Raw genomic sequence first — 20684 nt, 5'->3', positions numbered from 1 at the left:
GTGAGGTGGTATCTTTCTCGTTCTTTTTTTTTTTTTTTTTTGAGACAGACTCTCGCTCTGTCACCCAGGCTGGAGTTCAGTGTTGCGGTCTCAGCTCACTCCAACCTCCTTCTCCCAGGCTCTTGAGTAGCTGGGACTACAGGCACGTGCAACCGCACCCAGATAATTTTTGTATTTTTAGTAGAGACTGGGTTTCACCATGTTGGCCGGCTGGTCCCACACTCCTGACCTCAAATGATTCACCCGCCTTGGCCTCCCCAAGTGCTGGGATTACAGGTGTAAGCTACTGTGCCCAGATGCATTCTTTCTACTATACATTTATTAATTGGAATGCTTCTCTAAGGAAGAGCTGTCACTTCTGCCATTTATATAAATATATATATATATATATATATATGTATAGACTCACAGATATTTTATTTTTTGTGATATAATGTAGTACTATCACTGTTTATTTTCTCACTCAAATTGTTCCACCTTTGGCCATTGGGAGTTCTTTCAGTTTGCCTCCTCTACCCTTTGATATACCCTCAACCTTTTTTGAGCACTTTCTTATTTTCTAACACTGCCAGATGCTCCAAGTTCATCTTGTATTTATTTTATCTGTTTGCAGCCTGGAATCAATCACTTCTCTAAAGCATTTCATAGGATGTTGAAATTTTACAGACTTCTAACTGAATGCACTCTCTTAGTTATCATAAGGTTATCTTAAAGGTGATAACCAATTGCGAGAACAATTCCCCTGTTAATACGTGTTACTGTTCTAAAAGAAATCATTTGGCTCATTACCTCATGCATCTCTATTTTTAATTTTTATGGATTCATAGTAGTTGTACATATTTATGGACACATGTCATATTTTGATACAAATATACAATGTGTAATGATTGAAACTGGGTAATTGGGATTTTTATCACCTCAAACGTATTATTTATTTTTGTTGTCAACATTCCAAATCTTTCACTTTGAAATGTGCAATAAATTATTAACTATAGTCACCCCATTATGCTATCAAACACCAGATCTTATTCTATCTGTCTAAATGTATGTTGTAATCATTAACCAGCTGCTCCTCATTTCCCACTCTAGCACACCTTTCCCAGGCTCCAGTGTCTATTGCTGTACTCTCTACCTTCATGAACGCCCACATATAAGTAATAACGTGTGATACTTGCCTTTTTGGGCCTGGCTTATTTCCCTTTGTATAATGCCCTCCAGTTCCATCTATGTTGCTGTAAATGACAGAATTGTATTCTTTTTCATGACTGAATAATATTTCATTGTGTGTATGTACCACATTTTGTTTATCCATTCATCTTGATAGACACAGGTTGATTTCTTATCTTGGCTATTATGAATAATGCTGCAATAAAAATAGTGGTGCAGATGTCTCTTTGATATGCTGATTTCTTTTCTTTTAGATATGTACTCTGCAGTGGGGTTACTGGACTAGAACTGCTCGATATTTTAGTTTCAGTATTCACTGCAATAATTGATTGTATGCTGAATAAAATTCTCAATTACTGTGATTACAGAAGGCAATGCTTCTCGAGGCATTTGTAATCCACTGTTTTCAAAGTTTCTAAGGAAAAATATGGATACGTTTTATAAAACAGACTACTGCATATTGATCCTTTTTCAGGAAATCTGTGTTAGGTATGTTGACTTAAAAAGAAGCATAAGCAAGTCATATAAAAGACAATACCAAAGGATTTGATCAGAACTGGCAGATAAGACAATGGGCCTATAAGGATTCTGTATCTTGGCTTGCAGAAGGGAGTGCATAGATAAGTAGGTGCTAGATATAGTGAGTGGGTTTGATGTTTCGGACCAGTCGTGACCAATTGGTGGTGGCTGTTCATACTGCTGTATAGAAAGAGATCCTATACTGAGTCTGGATTCGTTGGTAAAAGGCATTGTTATCAGTTAGTGATGTTTCCAGTGATCACAACTGGAGGAAGTATAGGAGTTTGAGCATCTGGCCTGCTTAGTTACCATTTCTGGTTGAGTTAGCACCATAAGAGGCTCTAGTAATTATCACTGAAAAGGATGGTGCCTGTCCATGGTCCAGAATTCCCAATGAACTAACTGGTAAAATCCCAGATAGTGGAACAAGCATTGCTTTGAGTAAAAACAAGTGTCCAGAATCTTCTCGAAAGGCCTAGGATCTCCACTTTTTCAATGTACACATGTATTTATTTATTTATTTAGTTAGTTCTGGTTTTAGTGCTGCTTCACCATGAACGCAACATTGTTGTGTTCTTTTCGTTTTAAAATTTCTGGTGGCTGATGAGACCTTGTTCTACATGAGCATTTCCACTTTCTCCTAAATTTGAAGCTACATTTTTTTTTTTTTTTTTTGGAAACTGTAAAGGTTACTCCTAACCTCATTCTCTAAAAACTCTGATTCTTCTTAGATATTTGTATATATCCAGTTTTAATGAGGTATTTCTTAAAATATATAGATATGGAATTACTAATCTGACAGTTAGTTTAGCTTCTGATAATAGCTCTAGTAAGGTAGTGAGAAACAGAGCTAGTTGGAAAGTAATGTAACATCCATATTGAATTTCTAACAACTTAATACATTTTAGGAAATTATCCATCTGAAAGGCATTATGGCTTGCTGAGAAAAGCTGTACACTGGGAACCAAGAGAAGTGGGCTTGATTCCCAGCTCTGCATCTGACTCACTCTTTGTCCTTGGGCAAGTCACTTAGCCCCTCTCTGTGTCTATTTCCTGTCTTGTAAAATCAGGAGAATAATGCATAAAGCCTCCCACCTCACCAAGATATGTTGAGGCTGCATTCTATAACCACCAGGGGGAAGAAAGGAATCTTTCTTCCCCCTGGTGGTGAAGTACCAACTTATTTTTATTAGCATCTAGTTAGATTAAATTTTGCAATAAGAGCATGGAATTACAAATAACTTCAAAGAGTCCTTTAATCCATGACTTTACACTGGAATTTTATTGCAACACACATTGCTTTGTGTTAATACACCCATTGGCCAGCAAGATGCTTTGCGAGTCTTGTGTGTATGTAAATATTCAATGCCTCAATCTATTTGAGTACCTACTATAGAGTCTTGTACTGAGCACATCAGAACCCATTGGAAGAGTAGAAGATAGAATCCCGGGGAGAAGAGGCTTAAACATGAGAAACAATTAGAGAACGCCATCTAGAAATATTTATTCAAAAATGTTATTGTCAAGATTCTAGTTTAGACAATGAGGAAATCAATGTAGTCTGGAAAATCACAGAGAAATATCATGCAATAGATGGAACAAATGCCTCTGATTTTATGACGTCTTTCGTGATTCCTCCAGTAAAACTCATCTTCTTTATTTCCCTCCCGAATTTGGTAGCTCATTTTACATTTTTCCAGTTTTCTCTATCTTTTATGGCTTTTTTAAACTTTTTTTTCTTTTTAACTACTACATAATCATGGATCACACATTATATTTGGTTGTTCTTTTTCTTAATTCTCCTTTTATAATGAATTGTAGTCCCTCCGTATTTTTTCATGAGTTTGACCTTTTGAAATGATTCTGTCACTTATAGAATATTCAATATTCTGAATTTGCTCTGACTTTCTCATTATTTTATCTATCTTTGTCCTCTATAACTGATATTTTCTGTAAACTAGATATTAGATCTATAGGCTAGACTAGAGTCAGGTTGAGCATTTCTAGGCAGAATGTTTTCTGCGTGGTGTTAGGCATCTGTATATTAATAACTGTGAGGTAAGTTATCGGTACATGTAGTAGTAGAATTCATAGCATAGATGGAAAGGCACCTTGACGTAATGCTTTGCAGCTTCTGCTTTGCTACCATACTCAGTGGCAATATGGTGTATCATTGTATAAGAAAAGACTGCACTTACATAGCACTGTGACCTCTGATCAATTACATTATCTCTTCCAGTTTATATTTTCTTATCTATAAAATGGGGATAATGATACCTAGCATACATTATTCTTTTGAAGTTTTGAGATAATACCTGTTTTTTGCACTCAATTAAAGGAAGTTTATTAGTAGTAGTATTAGTAATAATGTTTATTATACTAGTAGTATTCAGTCACATAGTCCTGCATGATGAAAATATTTAAGACTGGCATGGATTCCACAAACAGAACAGCATTGCTATTCATACCAGAATCCCCATTGTAACAGATGGACTTTACCTGGTTGTTTGCTTGTTTGGTTGTTTAATATGCCACCATGTGGTTTGATTTAAATGGAGGATATCATCTTTAAATCCTTTTCAGAATGAATCAGGTTATAAACAATCCAATAAAGAAGTTAAAACATTATTCATGGACAAAAGGCTCTCTCAAGACTCTCATGTTTCTTTGCCCCATGATCATTTTTTGCTTCCTACTACTTGAATGCAAGGAAAGAAATGTATGTGCAGGATCCAGGAGCCTACACGTGAGATGTTCCCAATAATTTACAAAACACACATTAGGGTTGAGGTAATGAGATTAAGTTTTAAAGTCAGTCTGCTTGTCCTCAAATGCAGGGTTTATCACTTGTTAGCTGTATAACATTGGCCATGATACACAATCTCCCTGAACCTTTGCGGACCTCTTTGCAAAAAAGCTCAAAGGGATGTTGTGAGTATAGAACAGAGATTTATAAAACTCCAACTCAAAGTGACTTCCTAACACACACTAAGCATTATTGTAGTTTTATTATTATATACATACTTTTCTGGATCTCCGGTTTTGCCCACAGCGGGCAGTTATTAATGCTTAGAAATCAGTGAAGTTTAGAATAGGAGAGATCCGGGCTGCTGCAAGGTCTGTGCACTGCACAAAGGAACTACATATAAAAATTGAAAGGAGGAGTGACATCCACATTGCATTCTATTTATCAAACTATGTGCCCTAATCCGGGGTTGCATTTGTCCAAAGATGCCTTTTTCTAATTAGCACAAAAGTGCCATATAGACTATTGCTGCCTTAGATGGAAATCTAAGCAGAGGGAATTGCGGGAACAAAATTAGTGAAGAAAAAGAGACATCATTCTCAGTAAACTATCGCAAGGACAAAAAACCAAACACCGCATGTTCTCACTCATAGGTGGGAATTGAACGACGAGAACTCATGGACACAGGAAGGGGAACATCACACTCCGGGGACTGTTGTGGGGTGGGGGGAGTGGGGAGGGACAGCATTAGGAGATATACCTAATGGTAAATGACGAGTTAATGGGTGCAGCAAACCAACATGGCACATGGATACATATGTAACAAACCTGCACATTGTGCACATGTACCCTAAAACCTAAAGTATAATAATAATAAAAAAGAAAAAGAGAACCAATTCACAATAGGTTGTTCATTATGATACAGTTAATATAAGATGAACTCCTGAAGAGTGAGATATGCAGGAGATGTTCTTTATAATCTGCTGAACCCAAGGTGGGCTTTAAAAATAGTTTCTAAAAGAAATCATTAAGAATTGTATGAATATAATTAATGAACTCCTTTATTATCAAAGGAAAGATCCTTGTTGCAGAAAATACTTCAGTATAGATTCTCATATTTTCTCCTCAGATTAGTCGTTCAAAATGTAATTTATTTTTTCCTCAGATAGTTTAAAATGACATTTTTGCTACATTAGAACAGAGGGTGTCTCCCACTACTTATTAACTTACTGGTGGCCCCTCAAATCATGACTGCTCTCTTGCTGCGTGTCCTGTGAGGATCCACCGCCATGTTGAATCTGAAAATATCAAGACTAAATTACTGGCAATCTGGAATACTTTTCTGATCTTGGTAGTATTATTTCAGATAGCTTTTTATTTAATTTTATAAGTTAAAAATAAAGATTTTTCTGATTTTCATTATATCTTTTCACCATGCAGGGCTTTTAAATTTGCCTTATAAATAAACAGGTATGGGGAAAAGGACCATCTATTTTACTTTTTATGCTCCGTAAGTACCACTTTACTCCTTGAAAAAAGAGGAACTTTTATTCCAGGAAGAATGATGGGCTTGTATAATATCAAGTACATGTTCAATGCTTCTAAGTGATAAATTTACATAAAGGATAGTTTGCTTTCTCATCAGAGTCTCTACATTAAAGATTTTCTGTCAGAAAATCAGAATGAAGACTAAAATCAAGGCTTAGGTTTGTCTCTTTTAATACTACACATATCATTCTATACAGCTTTTGAAAACAACCAAACCAAGCATCACTTTTAAATGTTGACACTGTACTTTGCTGATGCTATTATTTTCTCTTCAGGTAAGGGGCCTGTGAGGAATGCTTAATGCATGTACTATTTTCCTCCTCAGTGGGAAAAACTCCCATTTAAGTTTAAATAAAATAATCCTGAAATTTAAAACAACATGTTTTATTACTTTTGTTTTTTGAAAACCAAACATGTTACACTTTTGGTTTCATGCAAAGCAATTAAAACCAGTAATTTTAGACAAATATGTACAATGTTAATCTTGGGCTTTCTTTAACTAAAGGGGCATAATTTATTAGAGTGTGCTGATATTTGAAAATTCTTTATTTCTGATAAATTCATAGGTATTCTCAAAATTATTTTTAATAATTGGAAGAATATCATTTCTTAAAATAAGCATTGTTTACAGTAACAACACAGAACTGCTATCAGAAGTACCCAAGTTATGTTATTTTGTTTTTGCTCTTACATTTTCTTGGTAAATTCAAGCCTTGTTCTAATGTTGTAAAAATAGGAGAAAAAGACATTAAAACATTTCTAGGGTGTTAAAATGAGTTAACATCGTAACCACCAATTGTCAGCAGGCTTTGGGGAGCCAGCAGGGAGCCATGTTTACCTGACATAATGGTTGTGTGATCACGGAACTCATTAAGCTATAACAATCTTTGGGAAACCATTGTTCCCCTCCCAAAGTCCACTCTAAATGTCCTCTTTCCTAGTCCACTGAGGTTCATGATGCTTATAAGGTCACCATGTTCCTTTTGTTGTTGTTAGTCTCTTTAAGCTGGTTTTCACATGTAACAGAAGAATTCTGTCAAATGAAAATTGAGATATTTGTCTCTGAAAAATTCATTTTCAAGTAAGACACTACTTTAGGCTCACTAGAAAAGTTCTTGGATAAGCATAATTCCTGTGACCAATGGTCCCAAAATAATGAGGCACCCCAGCACTTGAAATACTCAGTTGTCTTTACCTGAAGTCAGTTGGGCAAAATATACAAGTAATCTGACTTTAGTGACCTTGGTGAATAAATTCTACAGAGCAAATTTTAGCTGAAGGCTGGAGCCAAAAATATAACTAGGTCTCAGGTGTGTGGAGCAATGTGAGTGTCTATAGGATTCTTTTGTCCCTTTTTACTTGTGTTATGTCTTATATAAGATAATCGTGATGGAAAACTTATGTAAACATGCACTAATGACAAATTAAAGAGCACGCTTGAAAAATAATTTAAAAAATCCTCCATCCACTTGGTAGTGAAAGCAAAACTGTTGAATGTCCAAGCCTCCTCACTCAGCTTTGTCAGTGTTCAATCATTTAATCCTTTAGTTCTACATATTTTCATGAAGCCTATATTTCACATGAAAGCAAATATAGGATATTAGAACAATAGTGCCATGAAATAATCATTAAAATGGCAAAGACTCTAAAAATGGAAATTCTTTTTCATTCAGTGACGGACTTTTCTTTTCCCACGAGAGAGGATAATAGTCAATAACATTGACAACTTATGCCTTAGTGGTTTTTTTTTATTGAACATCTATTGATTAATTACTTGAAAATTACGCTCTTAGTGGATAACATGAAAAGACTGATCATATAGATTTTTTAAACTGATTTTAAATTTTGGATTGCCATTTCCCATGGAATTGAAACATATAGAAGCTTATTTGAGAAAAATAATTTAGCATAATGGTAGAGCTGTAAAATCATTGGAAAGATTTATTTCAGAGAACATGTCTGCTTTATTATTTATAGAGAGTTCCCTATAAATTCATATTTATATTTGAGTCATCTTATATATTATATATAATTTTTAAAGAGATTTATATTTGATTTTCAGAAATGTGTTAGGAAACTTTTTGGAGCCATTAAGATATATCTGTAGCCCTAAGTACTCAAACTATAAGACCTTTGAAAATTATAATAGCAGAATGAAGAAAATTATGAACATATCTAACATAAGCTCTTATGAAAAATTATATAATATAAATATATATAATTCATTGAATGCACTGGGCATGGTGGCTCATGCCTATAATCCCAGCACTTTGGGAGGCCAAGGCAGGCAGATCACTTGAGGTCACAGTTCAAGACCAACCTAGCCAACATAGTGAAACCCCGTCTCTACTAAAAATACAAAAAAAAAAAAAAAAAAATTAGCTGGGAGTGGTGGTGGGTGCCTGTAATCCCAGCTACTCAGGGGGCTGAGACAGGAGAATCGCTTGAACCCAGGAGGCGGAGGTTGCAATGAACTGAGATTGCGCCACTGCACTCCAGCCTGGGAAACAGAGCGAGACTCTGTCTCAAAAAACAAAACAAAACAAAACAAAACAAAACAAAACAAAACAAAAAACAAAAGCCACATTATTGAATGCCTATATGAGACGGACTAAGAACAACTGTCTTAGCCCATTTTATGGTGTTGAAACAAAAATGTTGAGACTAGGTGACTTATAAAAAACAGATAATCTCTGGAGGCTTGACTGTCCAATATTAAGGTGTCAGCGTCTGGTGGGGCCCTTTTGCTGCATCAGCCCATAGCAGAAGGCAGAGGTGCAAAAGAAAAAGGACAGAAGGGGACCAAACTCATCCCTTTATCAGCAACCCAGTCCTGTGATAACTAACTCATTCCCACAATAGCCACATTAATCCATCATCCATCAACGAGGGCAGAACCCATATGACCTAATCACCTCTTAAGGTTCCACCTCTCTACAACATTGCATTGGGAATTAAGTTTCTAATATATAAACTTTAGGGGACACATTTAAAACATAGCATCAACTTTTTTGAGCAGTATAGTTTTGTTTTAACCCAGAAACTGTTGTAATAAATAGAACTTGTTTTTAAATGTCAAATTTTATATTGTGAAATATATCAACATTTTTTTCTCATCTCACAGAATTAAACAACTAAGCAGAACTCATAAAATGCACTTATAATTAAGGCAAAAAAGTATAAATTTTATATATACATTTTTATCTTAATTAAATATGAAGCTTTATATTAAATATGTATAATGTTATAATTATTTTTATAATATATGCCTTTATGCTCATGTATATTTGTCCCATTAATTATTTTAGCGAAATGATAGCTAACGTGATCACATAAAAATGTCATGAATTTTTTAAAAAGCAGGATACAATAATTGTTGCATAGCATTGCCTAGATATGAGACATAATATAACCTTCAACTATTAAAAATTTTGTATTGTTATCAGATTTTTCAAGGTCATCATTATTACCACTGATTATTATACTCTAGACTTTGTCTTAACCTCATATTAAATTGCTCCAGCATTTTTGGGTGAGGTGTGGGGAGGCAAGAGGATGTTTGCAGTGGGCAATGGCATATTCCAAGTGACACAAAAGGGAATATTTTAAAATCTGGTATATTTTATATCTTAATGACATAGAATTTATAATGGAGTATAGATTGGCCCTGAAGCCAAAGATTTAGGTTTGTGTTCAGGCTTTTTATTCTACTATTTTCTAGTGGAGAAACTCTGAACAAGTCACTTAATTTCTTCAAAACTGAGTTTTTGTATCTGCAAAATGTAACTAATGACAGCTTATCATATGAGGTTGTTTCAAAATTGAATAAGATAATGAAAGTGCTTTACAAATTTTACAGCACTTTACAGAATTAAAACTTAATTATTCCACAATAGTAATAATCAAAGTCAGTTAACTTTTGTGATTTTTAAAAATTATCCAATTTTGCAATCTTTATTTCTTTTGTTTAATTCTTGTTTCCTTAACTTGCTTCTATAGATGGCAAGAAAATTTAACTGAAGAACAAATTCATTATTTCAAAAACATTTCTTACAGATACACTAAATAAAATTGTACTTTGGAAAATGTGTGATGACACTATAATGAAAAATCATAGCTAAGGCTGCAGAGTAAAGCCTGTGTGGTAGACACAGGGCTTGAAAAGAGTGGGGTGTATGTGTACCAGTAATCCAGCAGTTCATTGTTGTGTGGTGGTAAATGCCATAAGAAAAGTAGAGATGAAATACTGTGGAACTTCGGCTTTCATTATTTATAAATCTAAGTACTTTTAGAAAACAGGGTTAAATGATATTTTATCTAATTTAGACTTACATTATCAGAGGAGTACACAACCTTAAGGAACATGTAAATTTAGACATTATTATTTAAAATAAATTTCCTACTAAAATACTTATATTAATAATTGAAATATAAACAAAAAAGAATCACTGCTAGGCAGTGGAATTAATTTAAAATCTAGACCCTGAAGAAGTTTTCAAAATATAAACAGAGTTTTGGTTTGTTTTAAAAAATACAAATCTTCAGTGCTAATGAATTTTCTCTACAAATCTGCAAGCTTGGACCAATTAAATCATTTCAGCTGATCTCCTTGTGAACCATATGTTTATCAACTTAAGATTGATAACTAATTCAATCAACCGTAAGCAGAAAATTCCATAGAAAATAGTCATTTCAATCTGTGATTTTTCCAAAATTCTACATTTTGTGAACTATACAGCCATGTAAGAGTTAACAATGGAAAGTATGATCTTAGCCATATCTAGCCCTATTTAATGGGATGTGTCAATGAGAAATGACACATTGTTGTTGTTAAAGCCAGAGGTAGATATGTATACAATTTTGTTAATTGAAAAGAACTAGGATGTCCAATCCATTTGGCATTAGAATTAGAATGACCTTTTTAGAAACCCGAAGAGATCTGTCTAAAACTCTTTAATGGTTTTCAGCTGCTTTTAGAATAAAATGAAACTTTCCTTGGCAGGACATCTGGGGATAGTGATGACCTATAATTTGCTCTCCTCCTTGGTTTCACCTCCATGCAGGTTTGTTTACTAGCCTTTCCCGTCTTTGCACCTCAGCCTATGATGCACATCAGCCTATGAGCCTCCTTCCCTCACAGCATTTGCCAACAAGTGCTGTGATTGTTGTCCAGTGCTGACATTTTTTTTCTCTTAGACTGTGAACTCCTTGAGGGTAGAGTATATTTCATTTCTATCTCTGATGTGTAGTGTCTGGAACACGTTAGGACATTTAAGACAGATGAATAAACGTAACCAATGATCTTCACAACTAGTCTTGAAGAAAATTGATTGGAGAGCTTCTGGTAGGTAAAGACACTATGAAGCTCTTCAGATGTTTAAATAAAGAAGACATGAGTTGTTTACTGCTTGCATTTTTAAGGCTTGGTTAAGTATAAGGCTGAGAAAATGTTTCAGAAAATATGTGGCTACTATTTCCTGGAATGAGACCCAAGTAAAGTAACTCTGGTGAGCTGAAGAGAGACAGGTTTTGACTACATTGCAGCCTATTATAAGCTCCAATGCAAACACAGTATTAATGAGCTAAGTACAAAGCAGAATGTCAAAAAAATACCTTTATGATTCTGCATTGTATCAAACTTATCTCCATCTTATATTAACACTCACAGGACTCAATCCAATATCTGGAAAATGGCCAGCTTTAAAGAAACTATTTGGAGGATTGGTTTCAGGCCAATCTTTGCTAAATCAAAGGGTGCCAGTTTCCTTCATGCCAAACAGCACAATAAACCCCTCTGCAAAAGGAATAAAGATGCTGAGAAATAACTGATGAGGCTTTTAATGTCAATAAATGTCATTTTGTGCATCAGTATTGTGAGAGCTTCCTTTTCACAAGTGGAAGAGGGATTTTATAAACTCTCCTGTGAAAGAATGGGGATTTAGAGTTGGCATTAGTAGACCTGTAATAAAACAAATCCTTCCTCCCAGTTCCCCTTGAAGTAAAGAATAGCACTTGAACTTCTCATTTGGTAATATGTGGATTATAGATATCCCTCTTCTGCACCATTAAGGTGTGTGTCATCTTTTCTCTACATTCATAAATATCCTCTTGGGAGAAAAAGGAAGTGGAAAAGAATTGAAAAATTGTCTTTTGGCTTCATTAGATGTTGCTTGATTAAAGATTTGGAAGGTACTATGAAAATACATTTAGTTTTCTGACAATCTTGTAAATGAAGCTCAACAAGTATGCACCAGAGTACTGATCAGACACTTGTGAGGAAGCTTTTACACAGCTGACAGGTTCTGCTAATGAATCCTGGATTGGCACAATATTTAATTTGGCTTTTTCTTATACACGGTAGGTAAGAATCAGCCAATAGTATGAGGTCAGAAATGTCATTTATTTAGCATATTGTCCTTATTGCACTTTGTGATATATTCTAGCTTAAAATATTTTGCTATTCTGAATATATTTAATTTATGAAAAATCATTGGGTCATCTTTTACGAGATCAGAATGTTAAATGGTATTTGGGAAAGACAAAAATGCCCTTTTTTCATTTCATTGTTTGTCCAAGACGTCTTTCTTTTTTAACTGCAAAATTTGTACATTACAAGTGACTAGTCAGCTTCCTTGGTGACTGCCAAAAACTAATAAACACTTTAAACCCAAAGTGTATCCTTTCACATATCCAAAGAACAGAAAGGTTAGAGTTAGGTTTCTTTATTAAGGAAAAAGTGATTATAAGAATGCCCATTGTAAAACTAGGTTCATCACAGAGAGAAAAAAATGATAAACAGTAGCTTTTATATTCAAAGAACAATTGATAGACTTGTATATATACATTGAGTTAACAGTTTGGTCTTATGGGTTCTCAGGGACTAAAGCTAATGCATAATAAGAAAAGAAGTTTATGCAAATATACTAAATTAATTTACACAAATTAATCTCATAATTTGAGTAATTTGCATGATTATTTTAATCTAGATGAAAATTAAGATTGATAAAATATAATATGGATAACTTGTTAGCAAAATCCTTCAAATACTAAAATATGTAATATTTAAAATAGCAAAAATATTAATTAGCCCTTTGCTTTTTACAAATCTTAAAGTAGTGAGACTTAGCAGGAAAATTCTGCTCACCCAAATACAAAGTCAGCTTCACACTAGAGGATCATGTTTATCCTTTCTTCATGATTAAGAAAGAAAAATTATATTCATACAGTGATACCTGGAAGACAAAGCCCAGAAATTCAAGGAGTAATTAAAATAGTGCTTAACCAACCACCAAATTATTCTTAGTTATTTTTGTCCACATTAATTATATTTTAAAAGGTAAGACTTTAAGCTTTTAAAATGTGAACGTTTAGTTTTTGCTAATATTTTTATTTTGTTATGGTTATGAGTTTTTGCATTATACCTGACTGGACACATAGAATAAATTTAGGGAGACAATTTTTTCATATATGTATGTAAACTATCTGATTCTGTTTTCTAGATCTTCCATGACACAATTTTGTGGCACGAGTGTCATAGCAAAAGATTTGCATTCTAACTTTTATTTTCAGTAGCCAAATTCTGAATCCACATTTTCTTCAAGTAATTTTAAGAATGTAATTACTTTTTTATTTTTTATTTTAATTTTTTCACCTTTGCCTCCCAGTGTAATTAATTTTAGATACTTTCAAAATACTTATATCAGCAGTTTCATTCTTTCCTAGGTTCCTAGGAGATAGGAACCTAGCCCTGACATTTGTCTCCAAGGAATGGCTGCCAGATCTTAAGTGAATTTGTCTGATACAAACTCAAGTTTAATACAAAGAAGTACTCAATAGAGGAATCGTCATGTTTTCTTGTGTGTGTGTGTGTGTGTGTGTGTGTGTGTGTGTGTGTGTCATTTTCAGGCATTTAATGAGGAATTAGAGGAGATTTGTGATTGGGGTACAAACTGATTCACAACGCATGTGGCTGTAACATGCATAAGGCTGATGTTTTGAGACGCTGCTTTAGACTTTAAAATGCATTTTCAAATACAGTTCAACAGCCAGTAAGTGTTAAAGCACTGCAGAGAGAGACTAGAATTCAGATCTTCCAATGTCTACGTCTTTTGTTTTTTCACTATACTATCATAATGTAGCATCCCAGAGAGACTACATTAATACTTAATAAAATGTAGTGATATGACAATAAAGCACTATCAGAGTTTTATTATTTAACATCTCAGAACTAAAAGAACCATGTAAGTGTTTTCTCTCTCCATACTATCTCAGACCCAATGGGAGGCTACAAGCTTGTTCAAGTAATGGTTTATGTTCTCAGAACATTTTTGGAATTCTTATTTTGGAAAGCCTTCAGAGCCTATGGCATTTTCTATTAAACTTGATACTTTCATATCTTGATTTCTAAAATATAACTCTAATTTTTAAAAATAATCAGAAACCATATAAAGTTAAGATCTCTGAATGAAGTGAGCGATTAGATGAGTCATTTTGGTTTTGACTTTCAAAGTTGGAGCCTGATTTTTAAGTGATAGGTTGTGTCTAAAGGTAATTCTAGAAGAAACAGTTAAAAATAGTTTTCTTAACAGCATCAATACAATATTAAACTTCCAATCTATGTCTACCTTAAGTAATAGCTTTGTTCGGAGTCTTTAGGACTGTAAGAGTCATCTAGAATCCTATATTATCGGGATATATACATATATGTTTTATATCTGAATATGTCTAACATATGCAAAATATGTCAAACATTTGCTTTATATCAGAACATACGTAACATATACAGAGAGATAGACATACTAACATGTCTTATATTCCATTTTTATGAAGTGTGAGTGTGGCCAGCTTCAGTCCAAATCGTGTAGATCATCTCTGTAACTCACATGTTACCTAAACTTTTACCAAAGCAATAACTTTTTTACTACGTGAACGATTATGAAGTTGCATTTGAGAGTGTTTAATTGCCAACCTACAATGCCAAGGATATCCAGCCTGGCTGTGGTCCTGTTCACCAGAGCAATCACCACTGTTTGAGAATGAATCAGGCTACAGTCCATCCTTTATTCCTTTATGTACAAACTCTGCAGCCTGTTAGCACACTTATTTCTACCTTTCCCCCTAGTTCACTCACAAAAAAATGCAAGTGGGGAGAGCTCAATCAGGAGAAAAACAATTTTAAAATAATTGTCCCTGTGCGATATGATTTATTTGATTGAGAACTCCTCTTTCCCTCTCTTCCTTTCTCTTTCTTTTCCTTGTTCCCTTCCTCTTCCCTCTCTCCCTTCATCTTTGAGTTCCTCTGTTCTCAAAGCAAAAGGAAGGGGAAGTATGTGTGTGGGGGCAAGGAGTCCTTGAAAGAAGAAAGCTAAATTTGAAATAGTTTGAAAACAACCCAGATCAATCTATCAGTTTAATTTGATTATCATCTTAAAGAATCCTTAAAGCAGCTTGGTTATTATCATCAGGATTTCTTCACTGGTTTGAAAGGTGAATTGTTAATGACTCATTTACGGAGGTATGCAGTTTTCTTTTATTTTTCACTTACAATTATCTTCACTTGTTTTAAAATGCAATCTGGCCTCCAAAATGTATTGTGGTCATTCATTATTTCTGTCAATTAAAGTTTCTAAATCACAGAGTTAAAATGAATCATAAATAAGCATTAATTGATTTCAATCACTGAATGCCCACTTCCCAAAGAAATGAATGGGGCAGAATTTACTTTTGAAAATCTGCTTTCCTTGGCAGCTGGAGCACTGGGGCTCAGCAGATGTTAGTTTCTAAAAACTGGTATTCACTTCAGGAACTGACTCTGGATGTTCTTCCCAAGGAATAAAATGTTGACAGAGTGGTGTCAACGCTAATGGATTTTTGACTGCAGTAATGGTAACTTCTTAGAACATTGGTGCTCTCCAAGCATTGCAGCGTGATGCCTTGGGCCCCCTGATATCTCATGGAGAAACCATTTACTTATAAACAACAAACGCTACACTTCCTTCCAGGTTTCAAACGTAGATCTAATTTTAGATGGGTAATACAAAACCAAGTATCCTTACATTTAGTGTAAAAAATACAATGCTCTTATCAAGGAAAATGAATGTTTATAAATGTAGAAAACCCCACTTAACAGTCATTGTGGCAACATTTGCACTGTTTGTGAAATTAAAATCAACAATTTCTTTTATATAAAGATGAAAATTTTATTGTGAACCAGGCTGTATTACAATTGACATCTTTCTAACATTTAGAATCCAGGTTACTATTCCAGGAGGGGTGTTCTAATGAGGTTGTTGCCATAGAAACCTTCCAATCATTGATGTACTTTTTACTATGGGTAATTTAAATGCTATGGGAAATTTAGAATTTTAAAATTATTTAGAAACAGAACAAATTCTGAGGGGTAGTATATTATTCTTTTATCTAAAATAAGGCACTTGAGCAAACTAATTATTTTGAAGATTGAAGAAAGGGGTTTATTAGTACCATTTGATGTCTAAGCCTAAGAGTGAAGGCCAAGAGAAGAATTTGGTCTGGCAAATGCAATTTGTCAATAGAGATGCAGTGTTAGAAAATCTAAATGACCATTAGTTCGATTTGGGATTGCAAATACTTAAAATAGCACGGACGGTTTTTATATAAAATGGAATAAATAAGCTTCTGAAGGAAATATAGAGAAGGTGGCTTTCTTATCATAAACTATCAATTAATTTTAACAAATTTAATTTAATTCAATTTAATTTTATCAAATCAGTTTGAAATTTAAGTGGAAAATATTTTATCCTCCAACTCACGTTAATATTGTAATGATAATATCTGTCTGCAATGTTACATAAAGGACTTTGTGTAAAATAGGTTTGTAGCCTTTTGAAAATTTATTGCCTCATGGTCATCATTTTAAACTACTGTTGCAATTAGATTATAAACTCTTTGAAGGTAAAGCCCACTGGGACAGTGGCCACCAAGGGAAGAATGTAGATTGAAATATCTCAGTAAGATCAAAGAATCACGTTTAATTTGGTTTTACACATGCATTGCTGTTGAATAATGAGTTTTCCCAGCATTATAGATGTGACATGTGACAGAAGATTAGACGAAGTGTACATTATGTACTGGGTATCAACTTGTGCTATTCTCATTTTTATTCTATATGAATAATGTTTTCAGGCAGAAATGCACCAAGTTATTGCCTGAGAGTTCATTGCCTGTCCATTTATTGAAGAATCATTGATACTGTCAAGAGTCGATGCTGTATGTGCAGAGGAGAAAAGTGAGTTCTAATTAAGGAACAACTCCTCAAATTAACAGAAGTGAATTATCTAATTTTGAAATTGTGTCTTTTGAAAATGATCAGTAGTGTTGCTTAGAAAACATTTCTGCTTTGATTTCTCATTTATCCATGGCTTAGTCCATTAAGATTTCTCAGAATAACATGAGGCATCGAGTCAATTAAGGTTAACTTAACTTCAAGTTTAAGATTGAAATTACGTTTTATCTCAATATGTTATGCATCTATTTATTCTGGCTCTACTGTTCTGAATGATAATAATGTAAAGAGCAATTTTATTTATTTTACTACCTTTGTTCCTGTTACATACAATGAAATCAGACTTCTTAAAATGTAGAATTCAGATTTTATTTATTCTATATTTTGTTTTGCAATGAAGTCCTAAAATTGAAAATGGGTACACATTTGGGTATTTTTATGGATAGTAAAACATGTTCTCTAATTCGAAAAGGAATAAAGAGCCATTTAAAAAATCTCCAAAGTGGACAGTTTCCAGTAATATCTACTTCTAAGTAATTTCTGAAACTACAGCATAGACTTAGCAATTCAAATATATATTTTTAATGCAACATTACACTTTGAAGTATTGTATACATTTTTGAATATTTATAAATGCATTTATTTTATTTAAAAGCATCAAAAAAGATGAAAGATTCAGTAATGTCTAAATGTATTGGGCACTCTTGATAATGTCCCCCAAAGCACTGGAAACTTTTATTGAAAATATAGTCTCTGGATCCAATCTCAAGCAAATTTCTTTCTTCCTTCACCTTTTAGCAGGTAGCTGTTAGTATGGTGCTGTGCAGTAGAGGAATATGGGCTGAAAAATAACCACACACTCTTCATTTCCTGGCACTATTGGAGGTCTGTAAAAGACAGCTGGATTTTCTCTAGCTTAGTCTTGTTCTTCAAAATATTAAAAAGTGAGAGAATTTATGTAAGAAAGAATATTAGACTTTGATGCTTCATTTTCAGAGGAGACTTGTAAGAAGCAAAAGTGACATCATGTGATTTATTCTCATGACACGATTGTAAAGGGAACAAGACCTATAAAAACTCAATCCGTTGTCGTTACATTATTTACATGTGTGCACTATGTCTTACTTATTCTGAATGCCATATTTAAAAAATGAGTGCTTCAAAATTGGAATATAGACTCTTTATATCGAGCTAGATGCAACTTTAAACAAGTAACTTCCAACTTCTTAGTCTGATGGTAATTACATGGTTTTAAAATGTACTCTCTTGTTTTTATGGTAGCATATTTTTTCAATAGATAGCTCTGTGTATGCTGACATTAAATCATTTTGCTGTCCTTCAAAATACATACTAGCTCACTTAAGTTTTAAAATGTGGAGATCTATTTAGCTGTACATTTCATGTCTTTTAATTGAAAAGCACCAGATATGATTTTCTAAATAATTTTTAAAGTCAAGTAATCTATCTTAAAATTTTAATTGCTAAAAAATTTAATTGCTATCCCAAATAGTACACGAAAGTAAACTGTTGCTTCTTTTTTTGCACATGTATTATATTACAAAATTAAATGCAATGCTTTCTTTATAAATACAAATATGTTTAATTTCCTTTCTCATATTTGAAATAGGTCAAGAGCATTTGACTAAAGAATCATGGACCCATATTATTTTAAAAATAAGAAAGAAAGGCTTTACAAGGAAATCCAGTTTTCAATGATTATTGTTTTCACCATATATGTGTGAAGGTTTTCTTATGAAATAGGTAATTTTTGATGCTATGCATAAAGAATCATCCCTCAAAGTGCTTACATTCTAATAGAGGAGCTGCGAGCATTAGGAATCCCAGTTTCGTACTAGGCAAAATAAATACAGCAGGATTCTTGGTAAACCAGGGTTGTTTTTTTTTTTTGCAATGATAGTTACAGCAAACTGTAGACTGTGATAGTCCAATGGACTGTCTAAATATACAAATAGACACTTATAAGGATCAGCGATTATAAAGTCACTCCATCAGATTTTGGAACTAAACATTAAGTACTCATGGTCATGAAGATGTCAACAATAGAAACTGGGGACTTCTAGAGGGGGATAAAGGGAGAGGAGAAAGGGTTAAAAAAGTATTAGGTAGGCCGGGCGCGGTGGCTCACGCTTGTAATCCCAGCACTTTGGGAGGCCGAGGCGGGCGGATCACGAGGTCAGCAGATCGAGACCACGGTGAAACCCCGTCTCTACTAAAAAATACAAAAAATTAGCCGGGCGTGGTGGCGGGCGCCTGTAGTCCCAGCTACTCGGAGAGGCTGAGGGAGGAGAATGGCGTGAACCCGGGAGGCGGAGCTTGTAGTGAGCCGAGATTGCGCCACTGCACTCCAGCCTGGGCGACAGAGCAAGACTCCGTCTCAAAAAAAAAAAAAAAAAAAAAAAAAAGTATTAGGTATTATGCTCAGTACCTGGGTGATGGGGTCATGCATACCCCAAACTTCATCATTATGCAATATACCCAGGTAACAAATGTGCACATGCACCTTCTGAATCTAAAATACAAGTTTAATAAATAAATAAAATAGAAGTTTACATCTGCTGTCTTTCATGACTTTGTAAGGCCTCTGTGGAATAGGTAACATAGAGCTGACAAACTTATGTGTAAATGAGATTATATAAACATTTAGTTTCATAGCCAATAATTAGATTGAATCTTGTGTTCAAGAACTTTTTGTCCCCATCATAGCAGGAGGCCTGTGGATCATTTATTGGAACAAATAGATTCACCATAAAGGTAAACGCCTATAGTTATAATTAATATCATATTGGAAGAATAGAATTTGTAAAAAAAAAATACAATTTATTTTTGTGGTCATGTGAATAATGAAAGTGACAGCTTTACCTTACTCCTTGGATTAACCTGAATGTACTCAGGACATTCTACTTCTGCTTTGGTTTACTTTAAACTCCTTTTCTGCCTTCATCTATAAAAACGAAGGGATTGTTATCTGGGTAAACACTGTTACTGAGTCTTAGTGTGACTGAGAACAAGGAGGTTGGATTCTTTGATTGGCCCATCAATATCCCACAAAACTGATAAATTTCTCCCTTAATATCATTTATATATCCTCTGCGTAAAACTAAATAAAACAAGTCTGTAGAACTCTGTGAACTTCTGCAAAAGAGGATGTCAGTATAACACAAATGTTATTTATTTGGGTTTAGGAGGAATAAGTCTGGAACACAAAAGATAGTTAAGTGGACTGAGACCTGGCACCCACACTGAATTCCAGTTAATGTCACCTTGGTTTTCACAACTGTTGATATATAGGACTATTTGCCAGGAATTGAATGGAACTACAAACTAATTTCATATTGGATCCTGAGCGATCTTGACATAGTAATGTCTTTTGTTTCTTGGGTTGGATTTTAATCCAAAAATGCTATCGTCAGCAATTTAGCA

The 20684-nt window shown here is 34.0% G+C and overlaps 1 protein-coding gene across 2 annotated transcripts in view; it reads left to right on the top strand.

Moving 5' to 3' along the window:
* LRP1B (LDL receptor related protein 1B) overlaps positions 1–20684 on the top strand; it is a 1943477-nt gene that overhangs the window by 15747 nt on the left and 1907046 nt on the right. The gene's annotated exons all lie outside the window — the stretch shown is intronic.

Source organism: Symphalangus syndactylus, chromosome 22 (genome assembly GCF_028878055.3).
Source record: "Symphalangus syndactylus isolate Jambi chromosome 22, NHGRI_mSymSyn1-v2.1_pri, whole genome shotgun sequence".
Taxonomy (NCBI): domain Eukaryota; kingdom Metazoa; phylum Chordata; class Mammalia; order Primates; family Hylobatidae; genus Symphalangus; species Symphalangus syndactylus.
Note: the sequence above shows the minus strand (reverse complement) of the source record. Positions and strands in the feature narration are given on the sequence as shown.